General features: G+C 39.8%; 1 pseudogene; it reads left to right on the top strand.

Annotated features, from left to right (window-relative positions):
- Nucleotides 1–1488: 1488 nt before the first annotated feature.
- On the top strand, nt 1489–1606 carry LOC124623546 (annotated as a pseudogene).
- The last annotated feature ends 11285 nt before the right edge of the window (nt 1607–12891 follow it).

Raw genomic sequence — 12891 nt, 5'->3', positions numbered from 1 at the left:
ATGCATCCACAACTCGTACGTCCATTACGTATAATCCCGTACTAGTCAGGCGTTGTACTGGTAGCTTACTTGTCAGGTATCGGCAGGGAAATACGAAATTGCAGTGCCTGAGTTATTTTGATTACAACACAAAGTTCCTTTGCGTTTGTCCAAAGGAATTTTGTATCGTAATCAGAATAACACAGGCACTGCAATTTCATAGTTTGTTGGTAGATTTGTGGAGGCATGTGGCATTAGATGTCTACGCACAACTCAAGTAATTCAAGTAAATAACGGGCCGTTGATTTACGTACACGGTGATGGCACCCGATAGTGACCCAGGAAACCGGGTTTACATCAGGCGAATCTGGTCGCCGACACATCAACGTCAGTTTGCTACAATGTTCCTCATACCACTGTAGCACGATTCTCTCTCCGAGGCATGGACACTTATACTGCTGAAAGATTACATGGCCTTCGGGAAAGACATCATGCATGAAGTGATGCAGATGTTTCGCAGCTGTTGCCTGTCTTCGATTACTACTACAGACACCATGCAAGCTCATGAGAATGTCTCCCACAGCGTAATACTGCTCCCCCCAGCCTGCGCCCGTGGCGCGCTGCACGTTCCGAGTCGCTGTTCATCTCGATGACGGCGTTTGGGGAGACGACCATCCACCTAGTGTAACAAAAATGTTATTCATCTGAAGAATCGACATCTTTCCATTGATCGACGATCGAATTTCGATGGTTCCGTGACCACTGCAATCGTAACTGGCGATGTCGTTGGGCCAGCTTGTGACACGTAGTGGTGGTGAACATGTATTGGTGGTCTGCTGCAGAGCTCCGTGTTCAGCAATGTACGATGGACAGTGTGCTGCGAAACACTTGTACGTGCAACAGCACTGTGCTATTTCGGCAGAGTTGCCACAGACTACCATCAGTCCCAATTCACAGAGCAAACAAGTCTCAGAACCCCACCTTCTGTCAAGGGTCGTGGACGTCCAACCACTTAGCGTCATGCGGTAGTTTCACTGTGCTTCTGCCTCTTTCTGCAGATGCTCACGACAGTAGCACGTGAACATTCGACCAGCTACGCCGTTTCCGAGATACTCGTTCACAGGTTCTGCTTAACAATAACCTGCTTTTTTTTCCAAGTCGCTTATCTCAATGTATTTCCCCGTCTGCAGCCCACATCTTCCCTACGGTGACCCTTGTCCGTGTCTGCTCCGCTTACATTCTTTTGTTACGGCGTCACGTGCCTGCAACGCCACCAGGCGGCATCCAACGCCGCAGTGGGACGAGGTCATAATGTTTTGGCTTATGAGTGTATTCGCTATGGAAGACGAAAACGTGTAGAGATGGATGCGCTGTAAATGGTTAAAGACTAGTGTTCGTTTATGCAATGTTATTAAAGAATTAAAAATATATAGTTGCAGAAAATTAGTTTTATTTAACTGCCATTCCATGGTTCGTGCATTTATAATTACTTTAACTCTCTTGGAGATTGCCAACGGCCTTGCCGCAGTGGTAACACCGGTTTCCTTCAGATCACCAAAGTTAAGCGCTGTCGGGCTAGGTTAGCACTTGGATGGGTGACCATCCGATCTGCCGAGTGCTGTTGGCCAGCGGGGTCCACTCAGCTCTTGTGAGGCAAATTGAGGAGCTATTTGTTTGAGAAGTAGCGGCTCCGGTCTCGGAAAGTGACGTACGGTCGGGAGAGCGGTGTGCTGACCACATGCTCTTCCATGCCCGCATACAGTGACGCCTGTGGGCTGAGGATGACACGGCTGCCAGTCGGTACCGTTGGGCCTTCATGGCCTGTTCGGTAGGAGTTTCGAGTTCCTCTTGGAGATAGTCTTTTTTCTTGTGGTCTATACTTATCACGCCCGTTTGAACTACCATAAGAGACGGAATATTTTCTGATTGAGAGCGTATTTGTAACTCTTTAGTAACGCTGCGTAACTGAACTTTGGTTTTTAACTTGTTATGGCTACTATGTTTCATACGCGTTTTCGTATTTGATCTGGTAGGAAGCGGTTGAGGGGAATGTTGTGGTGTTTGGCACAGTAAATCCAAAAACATAATTTAACACCCTTTATTCAAACGTGAAAGTACAATTGACATGTTTAACCAAGATGCAAAATTAAAACAGTTACTATATGAGCTGTACCAATATTGAAGTCTGTACGCAAAATATTTGGAGGGGTTTACAAGTTCCGAACTCTGCTCATCACTGGCTGACCGCGAGTTAGCCGTTTTGATCGGGTGAGCAGGTTCTGTAGGGGCCGTTATTCGTGAATTGCCTAGCACAGGCGAGAAGCGACGTTTTCGGTTCTCTGATAGTAAATCCCGAGGCTTGAAGTTCTAATGGTTTCAGACGGACGCAGATGTTCTGGGACTGGTGCCACATTCCCACGGTAGCGGATTTCACCTCCGATGTGAGATCTCAGTGAATACAGACGTAGCTTTCAGACCCTGAAGGTGTCTCTTCATTGATAAAAGACACATTACACCGTGATCGCTGTAGATTGGAAAAATGCCTAGGACATACTGGGACCGTATTTTAAATTTAATGAGGGATTTATGGGAAAGTGTGATCGTTTTAGTACCATGATAATGGTCGTCTTTTCCTTTTTCTGATTTCCGAGTGAGCTTATCCTTACAGTACGTTGTCCGGACAGTTGTTTGGTAAGGTATTTCATGTGGTTCCCAGTGTCCACTATCAACTCCTTGCGTTATTGGTTCATACTACCATTTAACATCGTCAGTGCTGTTGTGTCTGGTTTACCGACGAGGGACAGTTCGGTAGAAATCACTATTTTTCCTTTCCGCTTTCCCAAATTCACTGGGGCCCTATCAACGACGTTTTAATGATTTTCCCTACTTGTATTAATGGTTTCCTGTCTTGTTCCTCATCTAAATACCTTTTACGTCTCCTTATTACTTCTGTTCTCATTAGAGAAAATTAATTGGGCAACCTGGTCTTATTGTGTCTTTTCGCAGCTTACACAAATGGCTCTGAGCACTATGCGACTTAACTTCTGAGGTTATCAGTCGCCTAGAACTTAGAACTAATTAAACCTAACTAACCTAAGGACATCACACACATCCATGCCCGAGGCAGGATTCGAGCCTGCGAGCTTAGCGGTCCCGCAGTTCCAGACTGAAGCGCCTAGAACCGCATGGCCACACCGGCCGACGCAGCTTACACAATCCCTCTAATTTTTTTTTATGTTTGGGCGAGGCCGGGAACAATGATTCCGTTGTGAGGGCCTTCTGTCTTAGCATTAACCATTGCAAAACCTTTTTTTCACAGTCGGCATCTGAATTTATGGTAATCGTATCAATTCCCGAAAGTCCAGACCGAATCAGGGACCAAACTGATTTGTTAAGTCAAGATATATGACTTGATTCTTGCAACGTTGCTAACGGATGTTGTGCCACTAGGCTACATACAAGATGCTTGTAATCTCCAACAGATGGCATCACTTGTCAAAGTGCTCAGTTTGATCTCCGTACTACACTTGGCGTAAGGCATAATGAAACCTTAAATTAAATAATTCCACACATAAATTGTAATGCATAACAAGGATTGTAAATTAATTTCGAGAATGAGGTGTCCCACCTCGACGCGATCCAAGATGATGTACTCCACCGGCTGTGTACTCTCTTAAGTGGCGTAATGTGGATATTTTTATGCTTTCGTATCCTCAGTGTCCGATGAAGCTGAGTAACTGTCACAGCATGAATGCCGATAGGGTGAGCCGGTTTTCCTTGGCTATAAATAAGCCCCATATTGTTTCCTTGAACTATTGGAAAATTGTTTATATCATCCAGCTAGCTTCTGTTGTAGATATAAATGGCATTGTTAAACGGAGGAACAACACCTCATATGAATGCTTTCTCATCTTCATTTTATGTTCTTCTTAATGGAAAATTGATTTCTACCTCTTCTTACATTACATTAAGACATGTTCCATAGATCAGAAATACGACATTTGGCAATGATGTGGAATGTGTCAGTTTAACATAAGTTAATTCAGAAATACTTTTAATTTGTTATTAAATCCTGGTTGGCTATCTGTCGGTTTTCAATGCTATTTGTAAAACGACCAAAGATTTTTGTAGTAACATAATTACCCGTTCTGTGGCAGAGTCAGATTTAACACAGAATGGTGAATATCATCATTTCTTTTAGTGTTGAAGCTATGCAATTTGTTACTATTTTTGTATTGGGATGGATTACTAATAGCAAATATCATAAGTGAATATATGTATTGTGAAGGTACAGTGAATATCCTGAGTTCTTAAATAAACGTCTGCAACGTGATTTGGAGTGGGCTTCAGCTATTATCCTGATTACATGCTTTTGTGCAATGAATACTTTTCTCTTAAGGATGAGCTACCCCAAAATATGATGCCATATGAAAGCAGTGAATAAAAAAAATAGGCACCGGAGGCTAATTGACTGATACGTTTATCAGCAAAATTTGTATTAACCTTAATTGCAGAAGTACCTGAACCTAAACGTTACAGCAGATCACTAATGTGTTTCTTCCAGTTTGTTTCTAATCATTACCCAAACCCAGAAATTTTGAATATTATATCATAGCAACAGACTTCTGTTCACATTCTATATTTAGCAATGATTTTATGCAATGTACTATACAGAACTGCAATTTTGTGTTTTCTCAACATTAATGAGAGTCTTTTCGTAGAGAACGACTTCATGGTTTCCTGAAAAACATTATTTACAATTTCATTAGCTAATTCATGTTTGTTGGGTGTGATTACTGTACTTGTACTATCAGCAAAACTTTCTAACTTTTCATCTTCATGGATGTACAGTTGCAAATCATTAATATACATTAAGAACAATAAAAGACCGAAGACTGAAGCCTATGAGACCCCCGTCTTGATACCTCTTGAGCTACAAGACTCTGTTGATTTTTGTAGACTACCTGCATTGTTAATTTGAAACGTTTGCATTCTTCCAGGTAAATACGAATCAAATTATTTGTGCACTGTCCCACTCATACCACAATACTTAAGCTTATCTGTAAAAATTTCGTGATTCACACAGTGAAAAGCCTTTGAGAGATCACAAAAAATCCCAATGGATGATGTTCGGTTATTCAGGGAATTTAATATTTGATCAGTGAAAGCATAGATAACATTTTGTGTTGAAAGCCTTTCTGGAAACCAAATCGACATTTTGTTAGTACTTTATTTTTACAAATGTGTGATGTTATTCTCGAATACGTTACTTTTCGAAGAATTTCAGATAAAGCTATCAGAAGTGAGACTGGGCGGAGCTGTTAGCATCAGACTGATCCCCTTTTTTATGCAGTGGTTTAACAACAGCATATTTTTGTACATCTTACATACAGCAGGATCGTTTAGTTTGATACAAGAGACAGGGCTGCTTGTAAAACTTCGACTAAATTATCACTGTAAAGCCATAATTGCTTTTACAAAACAATATCACGTCACTCAGCAGAATATTTCAGCCACAGATACTGTTTTAGTGTGCTGCCATGACATATTTAAAGGTACATCAGTTCTCACTGATTTTCTACCAAAACTTCGTCTGATGCTTTTGGTGATAATGTAGGCTCTCTTTAAAATGTCCATCAGAATACACAATATGTGTAAGTTACAGTATGTCCTTGTCTAAGCATAAGTAAAAAATTATTAAATTGCATCACTTAGCGAAGCATAATTTTAGAGAGCAAGACGATAAAGCATCAGTTCTACAGTAGAAAATTGTAATAGATGATACTGAGAAGGTAATCTTGTTTTTATTAGATTTGGTTGCACTGTGCTGGAACAACTCCTATGCTTTTGTGTAGTAAACTGTTGCTCCTTGTTGTCGGTACGCAGAAGTGACAATTTTAACAGAAAACGCATCCCCTTGTGCCTCAGTTATGTAGTTATCTGTAAATACTACATGTACCGTAACAGGGAGTAGATTTTAATCACTACGCCGCTTCCTATACCGTTTTACATCGAATGGAGTTCGGGCAGCAATTAACTTGAAACATTAGTCAATCACCCAAGCCTGATACCGGCATAAGCTTCTTAAAACAAATATCGTCCACAATTTAAGCAGCAGACTATGCGCCTCCTACAGTGTGACGCAATGTACTAATAGTTAGTACACGCGACCAAACTATAAACCTGTGCAAATAAGCAGATTATTTGACTAAAGTTACTCCGTTCCAGCTAAATATGATTACTATGTTATTAAAGCTGTACAAATAATTACTTACGCTCACGCATCTGAATCGACAGTGATCAGTGATAATAGCACACTTTGTTTGTATATGTAAAATCGCAGGGTTGGAATAGATACTGAGGTGACATTTAAAGGGAACACATCAATGTATACGCTACTGTTATAACATCCAACACGTAATGTGTACTTTCGTAATTATATTGAATTCTTTGCGTGTAGTTAATAAGGCTACACGCACTATACTTTCGGTAATTACATGACGTAACTTTAACAGTAAATATCTGCAATTATCTAACAAAGTTTTGAATCTCAATAAATTTGTATATCGTAATCTATTTTCTTAATAAATAAACCATCTTAAATAACGGCATTCAGAAAGTTCGTTAGTGTGCCGTTGATTCATTCGTATCGTGTCATAAAATGACATAGAATCAGCACCTTCTTATATCTCATTAGAAACCTAACAATCACCTTGTACCTACAATGCTTTGTTATAATCACGTGTACAGTGCAAATAACTAATTACTTACGATAGAGGTTTATTAATGAAACGTAATTTCTATAAGATATATCTGGTGAAAAATTGTTTCTGTTTTGTTCACTTGATAAAATTAATGATTCTGATGTGCGTCTATTTATTCATATCTCAAATAAATAGTTCAGGTCTATTCTCTTTGTATCTATCGTTTGTAAGTTAAGCGAACTGCTTTGAAAATTTTGTGCATTTAGTTTGAAATTATTTTCTGATTGTATTGTTTCAAAAGTTGATGTGACACTGCCAAACCATAGTAATTCCGCACAATTAAGTATTAGTATCAAATAATACGTCTGTCTGGTAATGTTCAGTGCTTTTTCCATTAGTTAGTTTTATTTTTTCTGTCCAAATGATTCCATAGCTTTCTCTAGGGAGAAAAAGTCTTTTACAATCGTCTGTATTGGAAACACTGAATAAATATTCAACTGTCAATATCGCTAAAATCATTTATTAACGTAGATGACCGGTTTCGGTAATTCTCTGTTGCTTTTTTCGAATTTATGTTTACATCATTACATAATCTCCTCGTTCAGTACAGTATATGGTACTATACTATGTATGTCCATGATGGTACCATTAGCTGTATTATAAGTCGGAAAGTCAGTTTGAAAACTACAGCTATGTACACACGATTATTGGACAGATTAGAAGTGTTCACATTTACCATCACTTTACAATATGGTAGTTGACGAAATTAATAGTGTGCGACCAAACAATTATCACGTTCAAAATTTCAACAAACCCAGAGAAATACCAATGTTCGCTACATTAGCTGCTTTACACACGGTGAAAGTAAGTCATGTTTTGGCAACAATAACGCATCACACTAATCTCTTAGTGTGTGCATAATTCTGTAACTCTCCACGTTGAACACTCCTTCTACCAGAGTTGATGAAATTTCCGCACCAACAGTTATTACAAAGCTCAACCATAAATACGTTTGCGGAACTGGAACACTAATACGAACCTAGAGAACCATTGAGATCAGCGTGTGATCCCCATTTACAATCACGACTAATTAAAGCGAGTCTGTTCTCCAAATTGTCTGCTCAATAGAGCCTCGCTTCCAATAAAATATTTTACCGCGCCATATAACTCTCGCTTGCAATAAAATATTCTACCCACTCTTTGCTGTTAGACAGACAGAACTTCTTCGTTACTTATACATTCATCACTTTAAAAATTTACTTTGAATTCACAAGGTAAGGCTGTATCTACCCTTCGACCATTTCAAGTCACTCAGTGCTAGTACTAAATCGACCTAATTTACTCCACACTGCAAGTGCTACTATTCCTCTGCAGTTACCACCGTTAGAGCTGGCAATGACTGTTTACACGTCACCTGTTCTGAGAATACCTAGTTTAGTCTCTCTCTTCTGCGTTGAAATTGTTGAACCACTACTTCTTAATCGCACATGAAACTATTTAAGAATTATTTACCAAGCGAATATAGGGAGCTACCATTACTTTTAACCATTAGTTCAGTTGATAGGTGGCCTTCGACTCATCTTCTCGTGGCCGGCTACTATGAAAGTAGTCTTCGCCACTTGTACCTCTCACACTGTCTGCGCACAGTACACAGGATCTTTGCCGCTGAAATCCGAATTTCGGCCAGGTAGTAGCACTGGTAAACTCCAACATATAGTTCGAAAGGACACATATACCAACACACAGTAATAACATCACACTCACATTCAATATTTCATATTTACAATTGCGCCAGTATGTTAAGATGAACAGTCTATCATGACGTCACTTCAGATAATACATTTTTGTGTAGACCAGTCACGTCGTCCAATCGTCCAAGCGTACTTAAGATTAGATGCAAAATCCTGATCTTCTTAGAAAGCTATGGCATCTCCTAATCAGAACTATGGTCTTCTCTAAAACGTTTTCAAACATATTTCCGCAATGAGCTACAAAATAATATTAAAATTTAATTGTAATGCTCTAAAATTCAATATGTAAACACACAACGTAGCCAAAAACTAACAGACTGACCAAGTCCCATTTAAGGAGCTAAGAGTGCCTTTTGACGAGATTTTTATTGTGATCTATCACCTGAATTCCTATTTTCGTAAAACGCAAATATATCTTCATAATGTGAGATGTAAATATGATCGAAGATAATGGTTGGACATGGTATCACCCAGAACGATGAAATTTCTGTGTCTTTGCGCTACGAAAATTCCATCTTTGCACCAACATAAAATTAAATTATTCAACAAAATATGTGAAGATTTTAAGTGGATAAACGCAGAACCACACACACACACACACACACACACACACGCACACACACACACACAAACGAGGAAATTAGTTAAAATTTTGCTTTAACATGGCCCATTTTGTTAGTATTATCTTATAACATGGTGATTTATGTGGCGTTTCGTTAAAATTTCGCTGTAACATATCGACAAATGGGGCAATTTGTAGGTTGACCAACACCCACTAAGTATTGACACTAAGATGTGCCTTCCACAGTAAAAGGCACCATATTGCCCTCCTGATAACCATTGGTCAACTGTGCAGGCCATTAGTGTGGCAGAGCTTCGGATGAGCACCCATGTGCTGGTCTCCCCTGTAGGGTAGTCGATGGTCTCTTGATGCAGCTGTCATCAACACAGCGACCTTACAAACAAATGACCACTGCCGAGCAACCTTCACCATCTCCATGGGACCACATGCCAGAAGTCTTGCCGCCGCTTCATGGTCTGTTGGTGTCTCCTGATGCTAAGTGACGTTGTCCCATCTGGTCAACACCGTCAACTGCCATTAGTGCTAAAAGTGAGCGCTCTCTGCCCACAGAAATGGGAACTAGGTGCTGCTGACTCACTCAGTACTGGCGAAGTAGCGTAGCCTGGTAGGTGAGATGGTGAAACCGTCCGTCAACTACAGTCCATCTAGGCCTGAGGTTCATCGTCTGTCACCTGGCCCTGCCACATTTGGGTAAGTAATTTCTATGCCCATTTACTAGACGACCATTAAAGTGCTCCGTCAATCACTGACTACCTAGATATTCCTGAACTCTGCCACCTCCCGAGAACCACTAACCCAGAACCATCCACACCATTACAATATTATGTCTATTAACTCCTATGGTATCACAGTTTTGGACAACTCTATGCACTCATCAAGAATACTCCTAGTACAGAAGAGTGACGCCAGGCGGATTTGTGATGTCAGTTTACGGAATCACTGTTCCGTTTTTCGTGTATCCTTTCTTTAAAAAGGAAATTATATAACTGCCACCATTTGCCATTCAAATGGGGCAATATTTCATTCAAAATATTTATTATGACTGGGGTCTGCATCCAAGAAAAGATCATCCATTGTTCAGGTGATTTGGAATCCTAAGTGTGCAATCACTCTAATAGAGGGTGATTCAGCTAAGATGTTCACCTCAAACTTATTCGTTGCCATATAAGATATCATCTATATGATCCTCCAAGATGAATTGCAAAAAATTCCTCAATTATAGTGCAGCTATGTTCATTATACAGAAAAGAAGATCAAATTCATCGTTTGAAATGGAATGATGGTAATTGCTGTTGTTAGTGTTACACTTCTAAAAGATATAAATTCAACGTTCTTTCACTCTTCAGTGTCCCATTACTAGTTTCAGAGTAAATGGAATATTTTAACTAGGGATTTATGTGTTTTGAATATGAAACCGTCTATCGTCTTATGAGGAAGATTTCATACCCAAATTAGGAGAAAACAGTGTTGTATTGTGTCAGGCCAATTTAACACAGGCTCTAATTGTGCTTCTATATTGTTTTCTTTTTTATTTGAATCATTTCTGCATTATTTTTCTTTAAATTAGGTATTTTTTGTGCTGTGTTAATTCTGTGTAGTGTATCTCTGTGTATTTTACACGTATACCGAGCGATTTGGTGCAGTGCTTAGCCTGCTGGACTCGGGAGGACGTCGGTTGAAATCTGCGTCTGGTCATTCTGCTGTAGTTTTTCCGCGACATCCCTACATCGCTTCAGGCAAATTTCGGGATTTTTACTTTGAAAGGGCATTGCCGACTTCATTCCCCTTGCTTCCCTAATCCGATGGGACCGATGACCTCGCTGTTTGGTCCCCTCCCCTAATCAACTTACCCACCTACACACTTTCAATTTCATTGCTGTACTACACATTGGCATGATACCAGAATTAATATCAGTGATTAATGTTAATGAGGCAGAGGGAGAGAGAGAGAGAGAGAGAGAGAGAGAGAGAGAGAGAGAGAGAGAGAGAGAATTGAAGGGTGGTGTAGGGAGTTCGCCAAAAAACTGGGACGAAATTAAATTATGGAGAAACCACACAAATCTGGTTTAGAAGAGAACTGTTTATCGCTAAGTGAAGAAGGAAGAGTTTTGATCAGTGTGGTTTGTTGAAGCTATAAGACAAGGCTAGTAGTCATGAGAGATAAGGTGACATTTGTGTTCCCAATATATTTATTCTATGGGTTCTAATAACCAATAATTTAGAGAGGAAGCAGAATTCGTAAGAGGAGAAGATCGCAAGAGGAGGAAGAAGCCGAAGAAAGAAGCTTAGGTAGAAAGAGGAGATTGGGGAGGATTCGTAACAAAAAAAAAAAGGTCGACAAAATATACTTCGAAGATTCTAGAGCCTCATAACGTGTCACAGACAGTCAGTGGTAAATGGGAATAATCCAGCAATGACAAAAATCATCATTGTGTATACAGAACCAAATATGTGAGCATAATTTACATTCGAAAAGAGATTGTGAGCTGTACTATGTTGCTGCGACAATTATTGTGAACTAATGTCGCCGGTTTAAGGAACGGTATTGCATGGCTAGACGAAGTTATGATTAGTACGATACTGTATCTACGGGCCAAGCATCAAATGCTGTTCAAAAAATGGTTCAAATGGCTCTAAGCACTATGGGACTCAACTGCTGAGGTCATTAGTCCCCCAGAACTTAGAACTAGTTAAACCTAACTAACCTAAGGACATCACAAACATCCATGCCCGAGGCAGGATTCGAACCTGCGACCGTAGCGGTCTTGCGGTTCCAGACTGCAGCGCCTTTAACCGCACGGCCACTTCGGCCGGCCATCAAATGCTGTCTGACAGGTACAAATCAGTAGGTGAGCTCTATAATAAAGTGTATGTTAATCAGGTGTCCAAGGTTAATACTAAATGGTGTTTTCTATGGTAAGCGATTTTTTTACAGTGAGATTCTCGGAGTAGACTTCCCACTATTATTAGGTTCTGGAGTCATTCCATACGATTTATGAGATTTAGCACTGCTATGTTTGTTGCAGACCACCGATAAACGAGACAACGAAGCTTCGGCGCCAAAGGTGTCGCAGCAGTCATCCAAGGTAGGGAACAGCTAAAAACATATTTATGGAGTCATATCGCCAGATGTAAACTGGCATTGTCAACACAAATTTCCCGCTTATGAACATTTAAAGTGTGTCACGTGGTTTCATGTCAGCTGTCGATTTAACTCTTTTAAAATTCTGCCGCAGTAGCCTGGATGATTAAAATTACATACGTGCTATTTATGACAAAGTTCAGTGCAAGGACTTTAATTCACGTACAGGAGTGTGTTAGCATAATGATGGACATGGAATACACAAGTTTTAGTGCTTCATTACTCTAAAGACGTAACAAAACTGAAGTGTAAAAAACGGTTTTTTACTAAATTGTTGAACGTAGACTGCTCCTCGCTTTAATGATATTTTGGAATACTGCCTATCCAACATTTACTATCTGCAACACTTACTCTCAAATATAAGTATACAATTTATCTACTTTTGTGAACAACGTATACGTATTAATTTTGTGTGTGGTGTTTCCATTTTGTGTCTGCAACCTCAGTCAAACGAGCTGATGACGTATTGAGAAATCAGAGATGTTTCTTTGCTTTATAGGCCCCTGTAGAACTGGGTGCATTGATGGGTTACAGCAATAAAAGCTTTTCAAATAACAGTCTCAACAGAACAATAACAGCAACAGAAGCCACGCGAAGGAAATTACAAGCAGTTACGACCATTATGCTACCACCACGGTACGTCCTGGGTGATCAAAAAGTCAGTATAAATTTGAAAACTGAATAAATCACCGAATAATGTAGATAGAGAGCTACAAATTGACACACAAGCTT

The sequence above is a fragment of the Schistocerca americana genome, chromosome 7 (assembly GCF_021461395.2).
Source record: "Schistocerca americana isolate TAMUIC-IGC-003095 chromosome 7, iqSchAmer2.1, whole genome shotgun sequence".
Taxonomy (NCBI): Eukaryota; Metazoa; Arthropoda; class Insecta; order Orthoptera; family Acrididae; genus Schistocerca; species Schistocerca americana.
Note: the sequence above shows the minus strand (reverse complement) of the source record. Positions and strands in the feature narration are given on the sequence as shown.